The sequence below is a fragment of the Phaethon aethereus genome (genome assembly GCF_964289735.1).
Source record: "Phaethon aethereus genome assembly, chromosome: 1".
NCBI classification, from domain to species: domain Eukaryota; kingdom Metazoa; phylum Chordata; class Aves; order Phaethontiformes; family Phaethontidae; genus Phaethon; species Phaethon aethereus.
The window spans coordinates 39,306,589-39,330,993 of NC_138575.1; the positions used below are offsets into that span (position 1 = coordinate 39,306,589).

Genomic DNA, 24,405 nt, shown 5'->3' on the forward strand with positions numbered 1-24,405 from the left:
GAAAGGAAAACAGGATTATGTTAAATGGGAAGCATTGATGAAGGAGGCCTAAAAAGGTGCTGAGGAACAGCCTGTTAAAGGCTTGGAAGTACTATTTAAAACACTTTCAAATATGCTGGAAACAGGTCATTGAAGAGTGTGTAGAGGCAATGAATCTTGAACACGTAAGAGGAGAACTCGAGTAAGGCAAGGCCATGGGGGTAGAGAGATACGAATTCTAGGCACCCGAGAAGAATTTAAGAAGATTTCCGTGCCAGAACCTTTCTTTACAGGGAATGATTTTGGAGAGCTGTCTAATGTTGAAATGTAGGTGAAGGAGTTTTCAAACAGATTGATAAATTAGTAGTGACAAATTGTCAGGACCAAATACTGTTCTCCAAAGAAGTCAGATCAAACTGAAATACGAAATTTCCAAACGTCCTACAGCAAAGCGCTAGCTGTATGGCATGGAGGAGGTGGCTTAGCACCAGGAAAGGTGGTGGCAGCCATTCTGACACCAAGAGAGCTCTTGGAACTACAGGCTAGTACGTCTGATCACCACACCAGGCAAATAGATATAAGCTATGAAAAAGAATAAAATTGTAGGGACGTGTATAATATTGATAGGAAAACTGAGTTTGTTGTTTTTTTTTTAAATAAGCTTTTTTAGAAAGGAATTGTGTATTACAAACCTGTTGGAATTCTCTGAAAGAATAGTGGTAAGTGTGTGTCTAGGGATGGTTCAATCAATGTGATGTGTCTGGTTTTGGAAAATAGTTTTTTCAGTGTTATTCATTGAGTTCTTTAAAGGAACTAAGTGGTCAGGGAATGAGAGAGAAGGTCCTCTTCTTGGCTACTTTGACAATGGAGGAGGTATTAGTATACTTCCAGCAGGAATTGTGCTGGGACCTGTGCTGCTCAAAATTAATGAATTTGAAAATATAGTTGTGTGAAGTTATGGTTTGGTGATGATAAAAAATTAATTAGGTAGTTAATACTGAAATGGATTGTGAGCAGGCGGAAGAAGGAACTCATGGTACTGGGTAGTTTTGCAATGGCAATGCAATGGCAGGCAACACTTTGTGTTGCTGTCTTCAAGGTATGAGAAGAAGCTCTGCCTTTGCAAAGGGGAGCTCTGAGTTAGTTATTTCCAAAAAGGGAAGAGAACTTGGAGACTTGATGGATAGTTCCTGCAAAATGCCACTTCTATGACAGCAGTGGTCGAAAGAAGAGAATAAATATTAATACTTGTTAGGAAAGGAATAGAGAACAAAATGTAAGACATAATTCTGGCATATGTAACTCAGTGGCACACTTGGGTTTTGAATGGATTTGAACACTACAGATAATAATGGACCTGAAGAAGCAAAGATGAATATTAGGTTGTTCAGAGGTACAGAATTATTCCCCCGCAAGGGGAGATAAATAGGCCAGGTGCTCTCAACTAAAAATAAGAGAGAACTGAAGAAGAAGTATGACAGACATCTGTAAATCTAATTAATTCTGTATAGGACATGAGTGGAAAAATCATTATTTAATGCTTCGCAAAATATAACAACTAGAAGACCAACAGAAATTATTAGGATAATAACAAACAAAAGGAATTATTTTTTTCATACAACACAGTTAAATTGCTGAGCTGATTAGCATAGACGTTCTTCATGTCAGATGTGTAAATTGGTGTACAAACCTGTTAGACAAATTCATAGAAAAAAGTAAGATACAGAAGAAGAATTTTTACAGACCTTGTACAGAAGGTATTTTTAAACTGAGTGGACTTAATGCCATCTCCCACTTCAAAAATGCAGGAAGTGTCATTCCATATTTGCCACGTGTATTTTTCCTCAGCATCCATTATTAGCCACTGACTGAGCTGGCAGTACTCTAGAAATAGATTTTTATTCTGATTCACTGCAAGTGCTCTGTAGGTCTTAATTTCTAGTTTGGTATGCTTCTATATTATAGTTAATATTTCAGTAATAAGAAATTTCAGCTGAAATAGCACTTCAAACGTACTCTACAATAAGGAACATGTTTTTTGATGGATGTAAAGTATATGGGACCCCTGGACTGGAAGTGTATCTCCAGCGTCTTTTTACGTAACACAAATCAAGATCATAATTTCTCTTATATGCAGAGAAAATGCAGTTGTTTCTGTGTGATTTCTCTCAGTTCTTTACCTCCTTTAGATATGCCAGTATATGGTAACATGCTGTAGGAGAACTTTTCTGAACACTAAATAGAAATGTTAGCATTTTTAATGAACATAAGTGTAGGACATTTTGTCCCATAACAGCACACCTTCAATTCTATTGCAGCATATCTACGTCTCCATTTCCATTATTGTACATATATGTACACCCATCTATATGTGTCTGTGAGAGAGAATAACTCAGCATGTTGCGAATAAGTTCTGTAGATTAAACACTTTTCATGTTGATACTCAAACATTTCCAAATGTTCAGGGTTGGTTATACATGATGAAGTATATTTGTTAGTCAGATAGGAAGAATTGCGAACGTGCTGAATTTCAGTTAGTTTTGTGGCAGAGGTTACCTTTGGATTCATTGAAATTCATCCTAATCTAATGAGGTAATGTATACAGGCAGAGCAAGAAAATCATGCCCTTACTGCACTACTCTTCTTCCTCCTCAAAAAAAATGCCAAACCAACCAAAAAAAAAAAAAAAAAAAGCAAAGATACATGACTTAAAAGCACCTTTTCAAAACAAGTCAGATAAGCTTGTGGTAGAAGTCTGTTGACTTACTCCGCAGATGATTTTGCACAAACACAATGTCCAAAAGTTAAATTACATGATTTAGACCCGAATGCCCTCAGTGGGTGCTGGAAGGTGAACTGCACCGCTCCGCTGGGCTGCCAGGCAAGGAGGCAGGTCGCCAGGCAGATGCGGTCGCAGAGGTACCCCTGTCACAGCTCGCTCCCCTCCAGGGCTTACAGGGAGGGCAGCGGCAGCTTTCCCTTGCACAAGGTAAGTCCTGCTGGCAGCGGGGATGGTAGGGAAGTGCTGGGTTTGAGGAGGTTTTGCAGTACTGTACAGTTACTGTCTCCACCTTATTAGAAGGGGTTTTTTTCTCCTTTTTCTCTGGTTTAAGTCAGTAGAACATTGCATGAATTAGAGATATTTTTTTTTTTGCTAATATATTGAACCAGTACAGACTCTTTAGCCCCTACAACATTTGAAAACATAATCTTTACTTATTGCAGCAATGTCTGAGAGCACTTCCATAAAGTTTTGTGACCTAAGCTGGAATGGATACAAGGCAGTAATAACCCATTTTATAGTCAGGAAAAATTAGGTTCATTGTCTTGCTCAGAGAAGTACAGAAAGTCTTTAGGATGTCTTTAGGAGCGGCATCAAGATCTATCAGTCCTGTTCCCTACAGGGTTGTTCCTGCTCCATCAACTACGGCATCATAGACACAAAGCCTTTAAACAAAAGCGCTATGTGAAATTGTGCACATTCAAGTTCATTTATATAATATTTTACGGAGGTTCCAGTCAAAGTTGGGGGCCCCGTTACACATTTTTAAAGATATGTTTACGGTCAGGTTAATTCAAGCCAGGAAAACATTGCCAAATAATGGAATGCCTGCCTTTGGCATGTTAATGTCGCTCAATGGCGGTTTAATTTCCCCATCTTCTTAACTCTCTGGAGAAAGCAGGTGTTGAAGTGGACATAAAAATTCTACTGAGTGTACAAATCTATCCGGGCTCTATGCAAAGACACTGCGATGGTAGCGCTTCTGTTTTCACCAAGAAATTCCGCTCTTACCTCAGGTCTGGTTACTGAAGCTATCAGATGAGAAACGAGGTCCTTTTGAGCTCCTGTCCCCTTGGCTGAAGGGGATGGTTTAACAGCAGGAAGACCATGTTACCTTTTGACAGATCCTGGGTTTCCCAAAACAACTGGAATGTTGTCAGGAGCAATTCAGAGCAGCTCAGGGCAAAAGCGTGTTGCTGCAAAACTAATTTAGCTGGGCCTGCGTATGCAGCGCCAGATTCCTCAATGGGAATTTAAGCAGCTTAGTTTAAGAAGCAAACAAACCGTAAACAAAAATAAATCCTTGAGAATAACGCACTTTGCATGCTTCGCACGAGTCTTGGAAACACCGGTAACTTGGCGAAACAGCCACAGGCTGTGTTTATGTTTCTGGTTAATCTCTCTACATCTGTAAAGAGAAGAAGGTAAAACCCGCGCGGCTGCCCCCAGTTTTGCCTTATCTCCCCTGCCTTCTGCAGAACGAATCTTTGGGGAGGCCCGAGGTCCAGAGGAAAGGTTGCAGCTGAGCTGATGTTTCGCAGGGGAGGACAGAGACGTGGCGTGTGGCGATTCCAGTGCAGGTGTTTCCAGACCGTGCTGTGTTCTGTACAGTCACGGGAGCGGCTTGCAGTCAACGAGCCGGAGGAGGAACGGGGCAAAAGGGGTGAGCTGGCACCATGTTGCGAGCCGCTGCCGTGTAGTTCCTCCCCTGTCTTTGGGGTAAAGTTACGTGGCTGACACTGGGAAGTGGAGATAGCAAGAGGCTTCTTCCCAGAGCTGTGTGCTGAAAGGGCATGCAGGATTTTTAGGATGCCTGAGTTCATGCTACCATCAGAAAAGCATCGCCACTCGACATCGAGTTGCAAAAGGACAAAGTCAGGGTGACTTCACACGTGTTGCTTGAGCCTCAGAGCAACGAGAATTGTTGCTTACCCAAGCAGCTGGGCCAGTCCTTAGCAGCTTTATGAGAATAAAAAGGTTACATATAAACTAGTGGACTTGAGAGCGTTTGTGAGCTCCTAACTCCAGATGTGCACCCCAGCCAGGTCCCGAATCCGTGTCCAGACAAGACCCAGGAGCGAACCAGCCTTCGACTCTTCCCTCCCCTGAAACACACACGCTTCTCTCTGTGCAAAGGAAACCAGAACGCACGGGCCAGAAGGGAGCCATGGCGTGCTCAAGCCACATCTCTGATCTGGACAACTGGCACACCACAGCAGTCAGCCGCCACTCAGTCTAGACGCAGCCAAAGGAAACTTCAGGTCTCCTCCAGACTCCACGGAGCATTCCTCAGCCATCCTGGAGGCTCTCCTCTGCTGGCCAAAAATGAAAGTGTGGAGGGTGTGAGGAATTAAAAGGAGAGTAGGACTGGAAAAGGCTCACAGGAGAGTAAAATGGATAATTAAAGATGCAGAATGAATTGCAGGTGACAAATCAAACAGAGCAGAGCTCTTTGGCCAGGAGGGACGATGACTGTGGGCAGGGTCTGTTCAGGGGGTCTCAAAAGTCGGTCGTGGCACATGGGGAGATGTTGACTGCTAACAGACCTGGGAGTCATTTAATGAAACTAGTAGCTTGGTAGGTCTGAAGGAAACAAAAGAAGATGCTTTTTCACACAAGGCGTATTGAAACCCCTTCTTACAGGATGTTGCAGAAACTGAAAGTTTTTATGTGAATTCAAAGATTAATTGGACAGATTCAAAGAATGTGATTTTTATCTAGGGCCATTCAATACCGAAGCTTCGGTTCAGGAAGACCTAGAGCCATAAATCATTGAAAACTGAGGCAGCGTTATGAGAAGTATCACTATGTGCTTGTCTTACTCATACGCTCTCCCCTAAGTGTTCTTCACTAGCAACCATTTCAGAAAGGACAGTGGCCTTGATAGTCTAACTAGAATGCTTAGTTCTTATCTTTTTAGGAAAGAGGTAATGGAGAAAAGGTAATGTCTGAGTTATGCGCAATGCAGAGATTTTACTAATAACATGATACAAGTAACTAACTAACCAAGGCATTAATTAATAGCGGAGGATAGAGCGTACTATATTCCCAGTTATTCATTTTCATTCTAAGAGACTTTGCAGCCCTGTTCCAACTGTTTGGAAACTCTGTGAGGTCTCTGAGCTCCAGGTGCCGGGTACTGTCGGTTGTCAGTGAAGTGCTTCTGAAGAGCATGGTGAATTCAAATTGGCAACAAGCAGGATTAGGTCATTTATCCCTCTTTCCCCCAGATGAAAGTGCTTATTTAGGTCACATGGAAAATGAGTTTCTCCTTTAACTGACATCACAAAATTAGTACATGATAAACTGCGTAGAGGATTTTATTAAATATTACTTTTGAGATGTAATTTTGTTAGGTGGTCAGTTGACTCTTTTTTGAGACTATTTCAGAGGTGGAAATTGGTAATTAATTGTACCGCATCATTTGTTTATATTAAAAATGTCCATTCGTTTGCTATGCAAATATGTATTTGTTTGAGTAAGATGCTGCAGCAGAACATACCTGTGTTAGGCACAGGAGATAGTGCTCATTATGGGAGGCTATTTACTAGAATTCAGCCCCAGCCTGTGACATCTGCTTTTATGTCATTTGGGGCCTTTCTTGAACTGGGAGTTTTGTGCCAAACTGCATGTTCACTTGTTTGTTTTATGAGGTGAGAATAAGAGAATGCTGAAGAGCATTTCTGCTTGTAATATGTGTTAAGACCTTGTGGCGTTGAGGTGAAATGGATTAACATACTGTCTCTCTTAAAATTCCCTTGGTCTTCTTCAAGCTTGATATAAAAAATTTTTTAATAGAAGAATGGAGCTAATTTGGTGGGGGGGTTAGGGCTTTTTATCTTTGTGTGACATAGATGAATAATTAGTAAGGTTCAAATTAAAATTAAGAAGCAAAAGTGAATTAAGAGTGCATTATGTATTTTACTTGAAAGTGCTTTATATTTTTGTAATTTCTGTTTAGCTGGGCCAGCAGACTGTAAAGCAGATAGAGACAGTCAACACTTTATGAGTAATGTAAAATATAAATGTATAGTCATAATGTAAAAATAGTTTCTGTTCCTTGGTGTTCCTCTTCTTTGCTCCTTAGTTGTCATTTCTCTTAAAACATCAAAAGCTCTTTTGTATAAAAACAAGATTTTGAAAAGTTCCTTGGTGCCTTCTGTATGTAATTTCTGTAACTGTACAGAAGTTTTTTTAAAAGGGCACATATATACCATCATGAGATTGGCTGAGAATCATAAGAGCCTTAAAAGAGAAGCTGCTTTTATGTTTGCCTTCAGGATTTTGGGCTTTTCCTTTAAAAATAGTTTAATGGTGATGTATTTTAATATTTTTATATATGCATTTGGCTCCAGCATCTGAGAATTTAAGAAGCTCACCAAGTATCACAGGACACATCATGGAACTTAGTGTGCCGATCTTTCAAGGTGGTAGCCCCCAACTCTTCTTCTAGCAGCCTTCATTGCCATCCTCTCTCATCTTCATCATCCTGTCCACTCCCAGTCTGGACTGCTGCTTCCATAACCTACCTTGCTGGCCCCAGTAACCCAGCCTCCTCCCATTCCCTGCCTCTCCCCCAGTCCCACCAAGGTGTCACAGAGCTCAGACTGATGATGATGTCTCAGGGAATGAGCTTGGGCTCCGTGCCACCTCTCACGTCTGTTGTTGCCACACCTCACCCATCAGGAATGCTGCATTTCTGGAATGATGGTTTTGACTGGCATAATCCAGGGATATTCATATCCACGAGTATTTCTAGGCTTAGATCCATGCACACAAGTACTCCTTCGGTCAGTACAAGTGGCAAGGTGAATATCAGAAGGGAACCTTTCTCATTCTGCTAGAAGAACTAACTTTTACATAGGAATCTCAAATGTTTTCCAACCCATATGACATGCTCAGCAGCAGTTCCAAATAAGCCATTTCAACCCAGTATATGAATTACTTACTTGAGTGCTTCGGTATGTTGTATAAAATATGTATTTAGGGCAGGGATTTTTTTTTTTAAACGTATCTGTACACAGTTGAAGAAAACCGCTTCTTCAAAGGTGTGCAAGTCTGTCCATTAAAGACAGAGGACCAAGTCCTGCTTCAACTGAAGCCATTTTAAGAGGTGACCAGTAGTCTGGAGCCTCACACACCACCAACTCGGTCTCTCCCCATTCATTAAGAAAAATGTAGGAATCCAGAGTCATACTAATATTTCTCATCACAGAGGAGTCATAGCTTTTTTCAGTACTCTGCAGCACATTTGCTGGTGCATTATCAGTTATTAACACAAGCAGTAGAAGTTGATCTGAAAAGCACCATGCTCCATCAGTCAGGTATGTTATTTCTTCCTCTTTACTGTGTTTCTTATTCACTAGATGGCAAACATGGCCAACCTAGACCCAGCAAATCCAGCAGGGTCTGGTTACCACAGGCTAATAGCAGGAGATACAGTGGTGCTTTCTTTTCTGAGGATCCATGGGGCAAGACAGGGACGCACAGATTTAGCGTACCTGTTGGTACACTAAATGGTATGTATACTGGTGGGGCAGGGTGTAGGTGAGGTGGAGCAGGAGCAGTGCTGGAGTGTCTGCCAAGTAGTGCGTCTGCTGAGCTGAGGTGATGTAAAATAGGAAAAATCCATCCACGATGAAGGCATTCGCTGCACCAGCAAAGCACCATATCGGCTTGTGTTGAGGAGCTGCAGGCAGAGCGCTGGATGCCCCAGGTGTAGCGCCAACAAAGTTTTTCACATTAATATAGGTTAGTGCTAAGGGACGGGATGGGGGAGGTATGACAAATTCACACTGGCAAGTTGTAAGCCGTCATCTCCTATAGCCCCCGGCCGTGAGTGAGAACAGCCGTGCAGTGTTGTGGCCCATGGGGGGCCCTGCAGATTGCCCCTCTGCAGCCATTCTGTTCTCGCTCTGCACAGAGCTGGCCTGATGATGTCCATGCAGGTCTCTGGCCAAGAAAAGGGTCCACAGTGTGAACCATTTCAAAAACCTGTTATTTTTCAGATGACTGGTTCAGTGTGGCAACGTTAGTAGTACGTGAGAAAGTTGGATGGTGAGTCATGGGTGGCGGTTCCAGAAAGTTTGCTCCCTGGAGCCAGACCTGTGCTGTACGTACCAGTAATAGCATACAGGCTCTTCCAGAAGGCTTCCCAGCCGCTGCCTGCACCACGGAGCCCCTCTTGCCCGTGCGTTGTGCCTGCGCGGGGCTGGGCGCTGCCGCTGCGCTGATGGGGATGCGCGGGCAAAACCAAACTGAGGAGCCCCTGGCTTAGGCAAGGCTAGGCGTGCTTTATTTCAGCTGCTGGCTGGTAAAGAGCCCATGTGTGGGCTGAGCGTCGTAGACAACCTGCTTGCCATTCTGTCTAGACTGTTGAATTTTCACCATCGTGCGTGTAATTTAGCGTGAAACAATTCTTCTAATTTCTTCAGTGTCGAGCATCATCTGAATTCTGTCTAGAAGGCATATTGTCCAAGCAAAGAGTGAGACATCTGAATCCTTGCACATGCAGAATAGGTACCTGCTAAGCTGCCTTTTTATGACTGAATATGTTGGTCATTATTCTTTTATTTTCCCAGTCAGACTAGCGGACTAAGGAGATCAGTGTTTCTTTGTAGAAATGGAAGATATATATTAAAAAGCATCCAGACGTGGTAACTTTTTTTTAAAAAAAAACACATTAGTATGATTTTAAAAGAGCCAAACCAATTATTTTTGAAATATGGTAAAAATCATTTGCTCCCTGGCTGACAGCTGCGTGCGCCAAGTTCTGCTCAGTGAGCCTGTTTTACAGCCAGTTGTAAACTCTCAAATATAGGGGTTTATAATGGAAACTGCAACTCTGCCTTCACCAAGGCTGTGCAGACACATCGCTGTAATATCGATTTAATTGGATGCTGCAAAGTTATTCCTGGTAACAAAAGCAAAGGCCATGCAGTGTTTTAGCATCACACATACTGTTTTTGTTCGGGATACTTGGCAGGTGAAAATCTGAAGGGGAGAACTAGAAATAGAGGCTCTAAGCTGTTTGAATTCCCTCCTTGCAGCACTGGTTTGTAAAGTGATTTATTTGAGCTGCAGCCTATAGACCATACATCACCTTCCTGGTTGGCTTTGTTGGCACCTTGTCACATTCTTGCGGGCCTGAGGAATTCATTGTTCTTGTTTGAACTGATAAGAACAAAAAAGGATTTTCTGCCGGAGTCCTTGGGAAAGGCAGAGGGGGAGGAATGTTGACATGAAACAGCAGGGCTGCACTTTCCCAAGCCTTTCAGCCGGCGCATTCTTCGCTAGCCGGGGAGCCCAGGCTGGAGGTGTGCCGAGCACCGCTTGGCTTGCTGCTGCCCGCGTGCGGGCCAGGCTGATGGCAGACCGAGGATGGAGCAGGGCGGTAGATGCTTTCGGGGCCGAGGGTAGGATCGCTTTGAACGGAATCTCGCGTGGCGGCAGGAGATCGCGGTCACCAAGAGGAATGTGAAACGTGGAGTGTCGCTTGATTTGAGCCAGCCCTCCAAAATTCACCTCGCTCTGTGTGTGCCTTTTGGGAAAGGTGCCACCCTGATCCTTCTTCCTCTGCTGTATCCTGGAGTGCTCGACTCAGGAAGGTGGCCTAAAGCTCTTTGGTTCCAACTGTCAACATGAACCGCTCCTTGAAGGTGGAATGTGTAATGGATATTGAGAGCATCACACTGCTTCTTACAGGCTTGGTAACAAGCGCTGTTACAGGCATGGTATCTCATCACTATCCTGGGAGTCGCTATCCTGGACGAAAATGCTATCTGTTTGGGCTGGTTTTTTTTCACATTTCCTCAACATTACGAAAAAGATGCATTTTCTTGCTCCTCCTGAAAACACAAAAGGTCACCACCTGGGCTTAGGCCTTACAAAGATGTGCCAGTATGAACCATATTGGTACTAATGAACAGTGAGCTACAAAAAATACCAATTAAAACCAGAATTTTTGCTGGAGCAGACAACCATCTGCTCCAAAGTTTTTCCCCTGCTATTGCATAGAGGACTGTTTTGCTATTTTTATGCCTTCCAGGTACCTGGGGAAAGGAGATCATTGCCTCCTCAAGATCTCTTGTTGAGAGGGTGTCAGAAAACCCTAACAGAGGCTGTCCTTGAAATAACATTAGCTCTCTTTGTAATAATAATAATAATAATAGAAAAAAATAGCTCTTTACCTTTCCAAGTGGTGCCAGACTTAGATTTCAAAATGCTGGTGGCAAACAGATAGACTTGTATAATTTTTAAATTGAGACAGACAAGGATGTCGACTGCAAGGGGAAGGTGTAAGGTCAATGTTTGGCAAAGAATCCAACCAAGAAAGTCCTTTGTTTCTGCTTTCATGGTTATTTTTCTCACCATTTATGCTGCTGACCTGCTGACTACAGGCTACATGGTGTCTACAGGACCATCTAGCGTGATCCATAGATAAAACATGCCACTTGGCAGTACAGCCCAGGCTGATGGAGGGAGCAAGGATTTCCCTCTCTTTAGTCTCTTAGACCCTTTTCATTCATGTTGTATCCTCTAGGGTCATGTGTCCACAAGATGCAGAAAGAGTATGTGGTTATTTGAGTAAAAAAGGAATTGCGCCCACATGCATACTTGAGACCAAAAAGCATAGGATTACTTCAGGTAGGATATGGTGAAATGAGAGGAGAAAAGCAGAATCCCATATTTACCACTGTGAAATTCTGTCCTGATGTAATTCTTTCATGTTTCTATTGCCCCAACAGTTTTACAGATAAGTTTTATAGTAGATGCTGACCTGGAAATATCTGATGGCTACCGAGACAGGAAGGAGGAGGAGGAAAGTAGGAAGAATCAAGGCAAGCTCCTCGTTTGGAGCCAGTGGCCAGCATCTCTCTGGGCTCCTGCAGCAGAGGATACAAGCTTGCCCGAAACTCCCCAGCCCTGCCACCACCCAGACAGGCACCAGCAAAAGGGGAGCCAGTCTGGTTCCTACCAGCACCAGCAAGGCCCTCTCCACCATCCATTCTCCTACGTCTTGGCCATCTCCTGCAACGGGGGATGTAGCAGGATTCACAGACTTTCCTTACCTTGCACATGGGTGGAAAGAGAGACTGGCTAACCAGATTATACAGCTATATATAACCCAGAGCCTGCTCTGATTGAACTGTCATTGCTCGAAGAGCAGTTCCTGCTTGGGTTTCATTAAGACAAGATAGACTCCTTTGCTGCTCTAGGCGAGGTGAAGTAGCCACGGTGAGGGTTGAAGGGTGTGCACATACATGCTCTTGATTCACAAAGCTGCCTGCTGACGTAACAGCCTTCTTTTGGTGGTAGCTGGTGAAAAATAGCCTTATAGCTCAAATACTAAGGCTGACCTAACTTTTGCTTTTCAGAGAATACAATTTGTGTGGTGTAATGGATGCTCTGTGTTTTTTTCCACTGTAAGAGCAGACTTGTGTCTACATGTGGGACACAAAGCCAGACGAGACGAGTTATGATTTAAATCAGCTGCTGTCACCCAAGGAGGTGGATCTCACTAGAGCGGGTCGCCTGCCGAGCCAGAGCGCTGTGGGGAGTGTTGGCTTGAAAGCTGTGCAGGGAGTATGAGCATCCCCCCCAACAGTGCTGTCACAGGAGGGCCAGGCAGAGATGAGGCAGCAGCTAGGGAGGAGAGAGCAGGACAGAGGGGAAAGAGTGAAGTGGCGAGGGATGTTGAGGCGGCGGTGGCAGAGAGCCGAGACGACGTGGCAGGCAGACAAGCTGTGGCAAGTGTTCTGGCTACAAGCAGGTTGGGAAGCATCAGTGTACGACGTAAAACTTGCCTGCCTGGCTTCACGTCCTTAGACCAGACAGTGTACTTTGTGTGCTTCAGTTTTCAGCATGTGTAAAATAGGAATGGTAATTCCAGTCTTCCGCTTTGTGAAATGTTTTCAGATCTTTAGGTGAAAAAAAACCCCCAGCATTTATTTTACTAGCACGTGAGACAGAGGAAAACATTTCTACCTGGGAAAGCCTGCTTCTAGGGGTCCAGATCAGTTCCTTTGGGTTGGGACAGGTAAGGCCATCATCTATCTGTTGCTTAGACCACAGCAATGAAATCTCTAATTTAACATTCAGTACCTTTTATTGCCTAAGAGCAGCTCACGTTTTGACTTTGATACTACTGATAGTGGCTATTGAGAATATATACAAGGATAAAATACATACAAGATGAGGTGCCAATATGTGTGGATGTGCATGTGTATATGTGTAAGCCTATCTCTGTAATATGTTATGCAGCTTATATACAGGACAAAGGTTGAGACAAGCTAGTCTTTTTCGTAAGTCAGTATTGGCTGGTCTAATAAAAGAGTCTAGTTCTGCCTGCAAATCTTGCCTTGCTCACAGCCTGAGCTGGTCAAATTTACAGTGACTATGGCATTTCAAACACAGTTTGTGAGAGATGCTGTTCTCTTGGCAGCATGGCGACTTCTTGACGTCACTTGAACAGGTACAAGCATCTTTAGCAATGGCTGCCAGAGAGTATTAGATGCTAATTTGGAGGCAGGTGGAGTTTATGGTACAAATGCCCCCTGCGCTTCTTGGCTTATAGTGCAAAATGCTGCAAGGATCGCATATCTGATCTGAGAGCCCTTGCTCACATGAGTATTCCTCCTGCAGTGAGGACTGCTGGCTCAGGCACTGCCTTTGCAGGTGTTTTTAATGGTGTTCTTTTCAGATGGCCCCGCATTGTCATCTGTTTCTCCAAGTCCAGCTCCTCTGACGTTCACAGTGGCAAGCTTGCCAGCTTTGAGCTTTGCCTTTTCTCAAGCTTGGAAGCTGCCCTGCTTTCCAGGGCTGAGCTCGCTGACAGTGTATCACTGCTCTCTGCTGGAGAAGCACTGAGCTGGGCCAGGCCTCTCTGGGTCTCCAGCTGTTTGTCAGGAATGCAGGTGTGATGGCCAAACCGATAACCTCTGAGCCATCAAGAGCAAACTTAACAGTACAGCTTCTTCCTGCTCCCCATACAGCACAATTTAGGGTCTTTGTTGTGCAGGCTGGAGACAAGGGTTTTCAGAAAGAAGATGAGAGAGATAAATGCGGTGCTGCTGGCTGAACATAAACATCTGTGGTCACGTGGACTCCCTCCCTGGTAGCGCAGGATAACAGACACTGGTGTAATTTTCACAAGTTTCTGCTCTAGCCTGGAGTATGATTTCCCGATTGCATCTGCAGTCACGTAATGTTCCATCTGTAAAATGTTTCTTCTGGTCAGATGCAATGTCCACTTATGAGTGTATTGTTTTTCTACTCAAGGGACGTAGCAAGCATGAGGTCTTAAGAGTTCATGTTGAAAGAGACTTGTTCCGGTCATCTTGATTAGATTTTGGTAGTTGCAGAAGTTAATCTGGCTGTTGCATTGAGTCATTTTTCAAAGACACAGGCAAATGATCAGATCTTTCCCACAAAATGAAAATTATTTAAAATAGTCTCTCCCATTTGAGGCCACACACACACACACGCACACATGATACATCTTCTAATTTCATATACTTTTGTAGCTCTGGCATCTTTTTTGCTTGAAAACAACTCAAACATAAATCATAAAAAGGCAGCTTTACAACAGCTTTAAAGTGCTATTATATTCTGTAGCATTCCAAGTGAATTATTGCTGTGCTGTCAAAGAAAACAAAAACATTTGGGAAGGACTGTTTATTTTACAGTGGTTGACCAAAAGTATGCAAGTGGTTATAAAAAACGTAGACAGCTAACGATGGGAGGTGCCATTGCTCATTCTGTAACCCATTCACAAACCTTTGACACTGATTTTAGATCACTAGAGATAGAGCTAGGCACTTCCCACAGGAAAACACACACTTCCAAATCACTCAATTTATAAACAAAACACACCGTTCTCCCCTCCCTCACTCCACCCTGATCCTTCTTCCCCACCCACCCACCTAGCTGAGCAAAAAGCACGGGGTTTCTATATGTGTAGTGAGACCTGTTCAACCAACTGTTTCTTTGAACTGTTTTCCATTACGACAAGGTGTAACTTTAGAGCTGTATATTTAAATTTGACTTGTCTTTCTGAGAAGCTTTTTTATTAAGGTGGTACCATTTTTCGTGCTATAGGGTACCATTTCCTATCATTAGACTCCATTTGTATTGAGCTCCCCACCAAAATTATTGCATGCAGGTTGAAGGCAGGTTGGAGTCTGTGTGCTGAATGTGTTTGTCAACATCCTGGAATTATGGCATGTGGTTCTGGTCTGCTCATCCTAGAAAGAAAGCAGTAGAACAGAAGGCAGCTCAGGGTGATCAAGGAGGCTGCCATACGAGTGGCTACCCTGTGATGAATGACTGAGTAAGCTGTCTCTTTTACAGACTCTTCAGCCTGTAAAAGAGATGATTTAGAAGAGTGTACAAAGTCATGAGAGGCATAGAGAGAGTTGGTAGGGAGTGGCTGTTGACTGGCTTTTCTAAGACAGGAGTGAGTGGAATCAACTAAAATCAGTAGTAGCCTATTTCAGAACAAGCAGAGATAGTTCTTCATACTGCAGGTTGTAAATCAGTGGAACTCCTTGCCACAGGGTGTTGGATGCTAACATTTTATGAGTGCTCATGGGAAGACTGGAGAAATTAATGGAAGGGAGATCCTTTGAGAGTTGCTAAACATACACAGACCACATCTGGCTGAGGAGCCCCCACAACTGAAAATAACTAAATGCTTGGAGAGTATCAGGGGATTACACATCATGGTATCCTTTCTCTGTGTGTCCTTTTTCTAGGCATCTGCCTACAGAAAAAGAATACAGGGATAGATCAATGTCTGTTCTGTCCTAGTAGGACCGTTCCTGTATACATAGCATAAGTCTAGTAATAGTGGAGATATCTTGGAAGTGCACTCAGCTTCTCTTGCCTTCCCTTTTAACAACAGTAACGCAGGCAGGAATTAATTCTTGAAGATGCTGAACACCTTATGATGAGCATTCTTACTTTGCTGTATGTTCTTCTTACATGAGCACCATAAGGGATCAGCCTCCAACAACAGGATACTAATGGCTCAATCTTCAGTGCCATGTTGACTTAATGGGAAATCTGCCTGGATAAGGGACCAATCCTAGGACAGTCTTAAGTCCTTTGGTCAGGATCCTCATGAGCTAAGATCTGACTTTGGCATCCTCAAATACACAGCATCACAGAATCATTAAGGTTGGAAAAGACCTTTAAGATCATCAAGTCCAACTGTCAACCCAACATCACCATGCCCACCAAATCATATTGTGAAGTGCTACGTCTACACGATTTTTGAATACTTCCAGTGATGGTGACTCCACCACCTCCCTGGGCAGCCTGTTCCAATGTTTGACCACTGTCTCAGTAAAGAAATGTTTCCTAATGTCTAGTCTAAACCTCCCCTGGTGGTATCACTGGTCCCTCTCATCCTATCGCTAGTTACTTGGGAGGAGAGACCAACACCCACCTCACCACAACCCCCTTTCAGGTAGTTGTCAAGGGCAGTAAGGTCTCCCCTCAGCCTCCTCTTCTCCAGACTGAACAACCCCAGTTCCCTCAGCCGCTCCTCGTAAGACTTGTGCTCCAGACCCCTAACCAGCTTTGTTGTGCTGCTTTGGACACGTTCCAGCAACGCAATGTCCTTCTTGTAGTTGAAGATCCCAAAACTGAACACAGTATTCAAGATGCTGCCTCACAGTTGCCATCTTTTAATAACATCAGAGGCTGTATACCTGTCTTCAGTGAGTCTAAGCATCAAGCTGCCTGTGTTTGTTTATCAAAATAGATGTTGCAGAAGCTCATACTGTACTTCAGTGCGTTTATTCTGGCTTGAGTGTAAGTAAGTGCATTTATCAGGCTGATGCAGAGCCCACCAAAGTCAGTGGAAAGTTGGTTTTACTGGGGATTAGACCAAGCCCTTGGTGCTGCCCTCAGGTGCTTAGTGGTCTCCCAATGTGCAGACACCAAATTTAGTACTTCAGGAGACTGCATGTCTTCCTAGAAGAGCTGTATCAGTTGCCTCTGCCCAGCGTGAAACACTTCCCTGATCACCGTTCCTTTCAGCTCAATCCCTCCTGCAACAAAACATCTGCCAGAGGCTTTTACAAAGAAATAGCAGTTGTGATTTTATCAAATGAGCCTGTTAAGAAATGAGAAATGGCAGAAAAGTCACCTCTGATTTGGGAATAATCTTACATTGTATTTCCTTGCTCTGTGGGGTCCCTGAATTAGCCATCTTGCTTCGGTTGGTCACAGTGTAAACATTGTTTGGGTGGGGGAGGAATCCTTAAAAGCAAACCAGTAATAGTCATGGTCGTAATCATTATAACAATCATAATCACAATAGTAATTTGTGAAAAAAATGCCCCTGCAGGTCCTCATACTCATTGCAGAGTGGTAGAAAGATCAGCCTTGATCTGCATCAGTTTTTAGCTGCCAATATCCTGCAGGAAATGAAAAAAAAGAGAAAGAAGATAAAGAAAGAAAAGAAAGAAAGAGAGAAAAGAAAGAAATGAGAGAAAGAGATTATTAAAAGAGTATCATCCACCCACTGCCATATCCTGTACATGCCAAAACGTGCACAGGCTCCATGCATTTGTTAATGAAGATCTGTTGATGAAGGAAGCATGTGGATCGCAGTGAACCTGCCTTTCATAGATGAGCTGGGATTACTGCGTCACTGCTGTTGACACAATTCTCTTCCCTGTAGGTGCACACTCTTTCCTATGCGTTCCTGCAGTGCATGTGAATCAGTCTGAGGAGTCCTCCAGCTACGCCCCTTATGCGGAATTTCATTAGAAGGACGAGGTGGGGAGTATCTGTGAGCTGCTTAACAGCTGATCAGTCCTTTTGCCCTCCATTTACTACCCTAGTACATCAACAGTGACAGAGGCTGGACAGTATTATCTTGCATGGCTACATAATTAAAGCTATCTTCCCTGACCGAAGGGAAATAGGCATGCAAAACCCTGCTGCTGTTTGCCAAAAGCAACCTTAGTCAATGGGAGAGAGGGATGTTTTGTGCCTGGCCTTTTTGCTGCTTGTATTAGAATCATGCGCTGCTATTTCTGTCTGTTTTGCCAATTGGCATCCATCCACTTTTTCTGCTCAGGCTCAAGCAGCCAGGAACACTACGACAGGAGAGGAAGCCCCTTCTCTGTGTTGCTGGCTGAGCTGCCAATGGCTTGTGTTTGTAGTGGATCCAGCAACAAAACAGAACCACCCCATCAAATCAGCTGTGTCTGCTAACGAATAGGTCCCCTGAATAGTATTGGAGCAGTGTCCTGGAGCTTCCCTTGCTCTCCAGTCACAATAAAAGCATTAGATTTATTTAATGTCCGGAGCAAAAATGAGCATATGTTTCTCTAAACTTGAATAGCTGTTTTGTTAGGCAAAAAACACTGGCAGGAAAACCCCCAGTCACTTACTACTCAGATGTAGGTGGAGGTGAATGAACTAGGTCTGAACTGATCAGGTTGATTAGACGGTTTAATTGAGCTCTGGTACAGCAGAAAAGTAGAAATCTCTTTTGAAAGCGGTAAAAGCTGCTTGTAAACAGCCTGTAAGGAGAGAATCTGAGTCATTAACTTGCATGTGCAGACAGGGTATACGCTTGCGTGTCTCATGCCCAAGTTACAGCCACAACAGAAATACTTTCATAGGGACTGAATAACAGTCAGGAGAAACAGAGGGGGTAGGGAAGCAAGAACAACAGCCAAGTAATTGAAAACATCCTCCGGAGAAGCAGCCTACAAATGACGTTTGGGATGCTGAATGTGAACTGGCAGTATGAATACAATTCTTACTGAAAAGCTGTTTGTCAAGGTAGTCATGTCGGGACTGCTTGATTTGAAAGGATATGCTTGCTGATGGAAGCAGGCTTATGCCAGCCTTCCCCCATGGGAGCAGTACCTACTGATGCAGGGGCTGAATTCTGCTCTTGGTGTCTCACTGAAAAATCTTTCTGTTTTTCTTCTGCCCACTCGTTCTGAACCACCAACTTATGCGATCACCATGGGAGTGGAGTTATACCCAAGGCGCTAAGTCCTATGCCAACCTTAGTGGAACCACTTACTAGCTCAAAGACTCAAATCAGTCTGTTAATGTTTTCTAAAGCAACTTGCTATCAAGAATGATGGAAGGGAATATTTCCAACTTGAATACTACGGTCTTGTTGTAGTCGGACACTTTTATTTCCAGGATTTATTGGTGCCTACAAATACTACTTTCTCCCATTAAGACAGAGGTAACAATGATTTATTCATCTTTCTGAAAATTCTAGACTAGTGTAATGTAATGTAGTTGGGGAAAGTTAATAATAACTTATTTAAAATGGAGTGACACACATTTTAAATAGTCTCTTTTTCTTCTGAATTAACTGGTATTTTTGTTCTCAGTCCTCTGGACCGGGGAAGTCCTTTTTACAAGAATGGAAAATTTAGTATCTTCTACGTGTAACACATTTCTGATGTGTAGATCTCTTGGGCATTGTATAAAGGAGAATGCCATTGTTCCATGCAGGAAATCAGGCAGCAGAAAGTGAATTGGTGGCATATCCCAACTCTTCATTCCCTCTGCCCAATAGACTCTGCTTCTTCTATTACCCATAAGTGTGTTTCAGGAGTTTAAATTAAATTACAAAGTACATAACGTATTTTCCTATTGGTTGCAAGAAAAATAAAGTATTTTGAAAAATTTATTCCTCAGCTGGGAGAAAAGAGTATTGTGAAGGTGTTTCAGAACCTGACAGTACATTTTCTTGGAGACTGTCCGTTCTCTTCCGTGTAAACTTGTCAGCAGTTTCTGCCTCAGCTCCATACTAAGGAGCACTTTGAAAATGGAAAATCTAGTCAATGAGCTGCTCACATTACAGAAGAGGAGCAAGGGTTGACCCCGGGTGTTTCATGTGTTCTTATGCAGGGTCTCTTCCCCGCAAAGCCAGTCAGACCGTGATAGCCACGGTGTGTTATATCGTAGAGAAAGCTCACAAAAGGGGTAGGACCTAGGATCTGTTTTGCCTGTTGGCTGACCTGTGGTAGCCAGCCACGTGTGTGGTTAGCCCGCTGCAAATGGAAGGTAAAAGGCATCGCTTGAACTGCTCTCGGTGAGCAAGCATGTGGTCAGTAACTTGACCGTGTGCCTGCGATTCCTGTTTTGAACTGACTCAGAGGCAGTTGGTAGTAAAAACCTACCTGAGAGACATTCAGCAGGGAAAGTTTTAAGACATAATTGATATGGGAACAAGCTTAGCAAAAAAAGGGTTTAATTCAATATAAATTGGGAGAAGTCAGCCCAAGCTTTTGATCCTAGTGTTAGCAGGCTTCTCAGCGCAGCTGCGATGTCTCGGGAAGGTGGGCATTCACTTCTGGGACATCCCTGAGCCCGGGGTCTCTGGGCCTGGGAACGCTGCAAACACAGAGCAAAGCACCAGAGCTCAGAGATTCCAGAGTTTAATATCCTTTGGGGTTCTTTTCCTTCCTTGCTTTTATGGACAATGAATAAACCTGAGAGAATAATATAAGTCTGGATTTATTGTACATGTTTTAAGTCTCATACTCTTTATGGCACAAGGTAAGCTGTAAAAGTTCAAGGTTTCAGCTCTCTGTAAATCAGTGTAGAGCCATCAAAGACATTGGGACAGTACTTGCATATAAGAATGAGGGAGTAATTTGGGGAAAAAAAAAAAGCTAGTTCAGTATTATTCAACTAGAACCTTTTCACTGCCTTACAGCAAGTAAAAACATCCAACATCAGTAAAGCTTTTCCAGTGGCCAAACACTCATCTTGATAATTTTTCAGTCACTTAGAAGCAGGCCAGTGATCTGTAAGGCCACGTACACAACTAAAAGCATTTTAGTTGTGTCTTAAAGAATGAACCTTTTACAATCCTGAATCTCCAATCTTGCTCCTATGTCTATAACGTTCTGGGCTGACACCACCATTCTTCTTATGAAAAGGAAATAATTTCTTTAAGATGGGCAATGATTTTTGCACAGATAAATAGTATCAGCACATTATTTGAAAAGCATCTGAAAAGCAGGATTCTTTTGTGAAAGCTCTGCATTAAAGAGTTCATGGATTTTCCATTATTTTGTTTTCACCAGGGGTACTCACTATGTTCTTCGTGCTGTAGTACTCAATAGCAGCTAGTGGGTAAATTCAGCTGACGATGACTTGCAAGTGCTATGCACTATCTTTTTTCCTTTGCTTAAAATCCTGTTTCAGGATTCTGTATTGTCATCCCTTACAGCAGTCCCTGGGTACCTTCTGCATAAAATCAATGCCAGTCGCAACGACCTTAGAGAAGGGCAAAGAACCTCTCATTCCTCTCTGCGACTGAGGGAGAAACCTTTGTCAGAGGCACGGGTTTGGGAGCTTGGCTGGCAGGAGAGCTGGTGGCTGGGCAGCTCGGGTGAGGCACCTGCACCCTCAGCAGGGTGCTTGCTGGTCTGGCCAGATCTCTCCAGACCTCGCCTCAGCCCTTGGTGACAGGGCCGGGGGAGTTCTCGGAAATGAAGGAAAGACTCCCATCCATGGCTCTGCACGTTTTTGTACATGTCCACTGCTTGTTGAAACATCCAGAAGCCCCTGTGCTTTATTTGCAGCATGCCCTCCCTGCCTTTACGTGTTAATTTATTCTTGCCTCAGCTGCAAGTATGAACTTGGCACACAGGGCAGCGTTAAGCATGATACCCTCTTTTCTCGCCTTTTGCAAAGTGAAATGATGTAACCCATGCGCTCATGTTCCTCAAGCTCCTCCTCTCCTGTCCACCATAGGCTGGGGCCCTGGTGCTGCAGCCTCAGAAAACAGCTCACGCTGGAGTTAAGCAGCCTCGCAGCTCTGCTGTGCAGGGGTTGCCGTGGCCCGGTCGAAAGCGGCGTTGTAATGGTCATTAGGGATGGATGGGGGACGAGCGTGTCGGGGTGGGGGGGAGGACGGGGTGCTCGGCCACCTCGCAGCGCTGTGCAGGCTGCAGCATCCAGCCAGCCCCACACGTCCCCCTTCCCCTCTCTCCCCCCATTTCAGCCTCCCACTTACTCCTCTTCTCCTCCTCAACCTACCCCACCGCCTATTTAGTGTATAAGGCTGCGCCTGCTCCGTCTCTCCCGCTGACACTCGCCCCCGAGGCCTTGGCTCGGGGACGGCCGCTGCTGGCGGCGGCCTGGGAGGAACTCACAGCGGTAGCAGAAGAAAAGAATTTGGCAGGGAGGTGAGCCACATGATTGTGATTCATCCTGCGCTCTTGAAATGTGGCAGGAGGGCTAGGAAAGGCTTTGGGTGCCAGCACCGAGAGCAGAGACACTCACGTTCAAACATCACATTCTTTTTATAGTAAGGCATGCCTCATAGGAAAAATATTGAACTTGGCCTTCCAGGATGAAGAAAATAGGCCCAACTGTGATTTTACTGCTTGAGTCACTCACTTAGTCAGTTGCTGGTTGCATGTAGGAAGCCTTCTATTAGGCTGACTTGGAAAAATTGTTTTTAATTAATAGTGACACTGAGCTGTTTTTCAATTTGCTCAAAACTGCTTTCATTTGTAGTTCCCTTTATGTAAAAACGCTCTTAAGATACCGTAATTCAGAAGAGTAATCACCTTAATCCGGCCACTTGATGTAACTGCCTGCTACATAGGACCCTTTTTTTTTGGTCAAGGGCTAGAAAGTTTGCCACGTAGGAATGAACGAAACAGAAGATGTCATTCATTTAATACACATGGAAGTGGTCATTTAATACACATGGAAGTGCAAGGTGGCAGTTTGAAGACCATGTAACAAATCAATTCCAGTCCGGCTTAAAAGTTCTGGCTTCTGTTTTGTAGGCCACCTACAAAATCCAGTGTAAGAAGACCATCGCCTTAGCCTTATTTCACCCAGCTCCCTTGTCCGCCGGAGGCGGTTACAAATGCAGTTGTGGAAGTGCAGGTCAGCCGAGGAGCACCAGCGTGCACAGCCCCGCGCGCTCGCAAGGCCAGCTTTGGCTCAAAGGCTTATTGCTTCCCATGTGCCATAAATCTGCATCTGCATCCAAAAATGCAGAGGCCACAGCGCATGGAAGTTCCTCTTCCTCGCCAAGTGTGTTTATGACAGATTTACATTGATGGCAGCAGTGCACCACAGCCACAGACTTCTATTATATTCAGGCTCTCCTAACTCAGGCCCTATTTCCTGTTGAAGGTGAGACAAGGTCCTCTATGAATGAGGGGTGAAATTACAGCTGAACTTTCTAATTGCTGTTAGTACAGGAGAACCTTTAAGAAATATAGCAAGACCTTTTGTGTTCGGAGCTGCCTCTGCTCTCTCTTCACCAGTTTCCTTTATGTTACGTTCACTTTCCCCCCCTACAAAAAACCAGTAACTGTGTGCCTGTATCTCTCATTATGTTTACAGAAGGTATTAAAAAAGGTCATAAGTGCTTTAATTCTTGAAAAAAACCAGCCAGTTTTAGCTGCCCATAACTTTCAAAGTGTATACAAAACGACAAATGCTGGTAACTGGTATTTCAGGCCTATTTCGGGCTTAGAAGTGATAAATTAACACTGTCCAGATTTCATTTTGGAAGCAGTGCCTATTCCTGCACAGACACATTCATATCCTGATGAACTCCGGGGCAGCTTGGAGGGGTAGTCACCACATCCTCCATCTGACCTCGACGGCGACTGCTTCCTCCTGCTTCCCGCGCTGATGCTGAGCCACCACGCCTGGGTGCGAACACTGGCCATGGCTCCGAAAGCTGAGGGAATGTCAAGTTTAGCTCTGCCAGAGTATTCTAGGACCAGATACTCCTTCATCCCCTCCTCCTTTCCCTCTGCCCTCTCCTTGTTTCACTGTGCCAGCGGAGGAGGGAGAATCTAATGTTTACAGTAGGTTCAGAGGTTCCCAGCGTGTGGTAGAAGTGGTGTCAGTGTTTTTGGGGCTTTGAAGAATCCCATCATGAAGCTACTCTGATAAACCACAGCCCTCCTTCTGGTCTCAGACTGATTTGGCACCACTGTTGTAATTGGAATAATTCCTTCTCAATCTAAATCGGGAAGTAGAAGGAGGCAATGCTAAGTGGTAACTAGAAAGAGGCAGTAACACATTGACCCTTTCTTTGTCCTTTGTAAATGTCCTTACTTCTTACGTTTGTTGAACAAACATCCATTTAATTTACCTTGCTGTTGTGGGATCTGGTCACTTTGCCGAGAGACTGGAGGAGAAGCAGGTCTCCCATGGACATGAGCAGTACCTAACTCCTTGTAGGAAACTGTCGAAGAAAAGGAATGAGCCCCAGAAATCACAGGATGCAAAAATGCCTCCAGACTGCCTTTCCACTTCTCTTTTCGTCTGTACCAGACTCTGAATCTAGGCCAGTCTGTTGTTTGTTGCTTCAATCCTTGTTTCACTACAAGATTTAATGGCTTAGGACTTAATGGTTGTTTGGAGTGGTAACTAACTCTGCTTTTGATTGAAAGGAGAGTTCAAAATCTACTGAACCGGATCCCCTCTTTAAACAGCCAGTCTTAGTTTTTTCCTTTAGAAATCACTGGGGTGTTACTGTCTGTGTTTGCTGTGATTCACCCATCAGCCACCTCATGGAGGGTGGTTCCATGCCGTTCTTGCCTGAGCCCCTCTGTCACCCCTTGTGCCAGAGGTTGGGCTGCTGGCTGAGGCGGAGTGTC

General features: G+C 44.1%; 1 protein-coding gene across 1 annotated transcript in view; it reads left to right on the forward strand.

Moving 5' to 3' along the window:
* The window catches only part of HMGA2 (high mobility group AT-hook 2), a gene marked incomplete at its 3' end in the record, with an annotated part of 117,181 nt that overhangs the window by 44,143 nt on the left and 48,633 nt on the right, over window positions 1–24,405 (forward strand). The gene's annotated exons all lie outside the window — the stretch shown is intronic.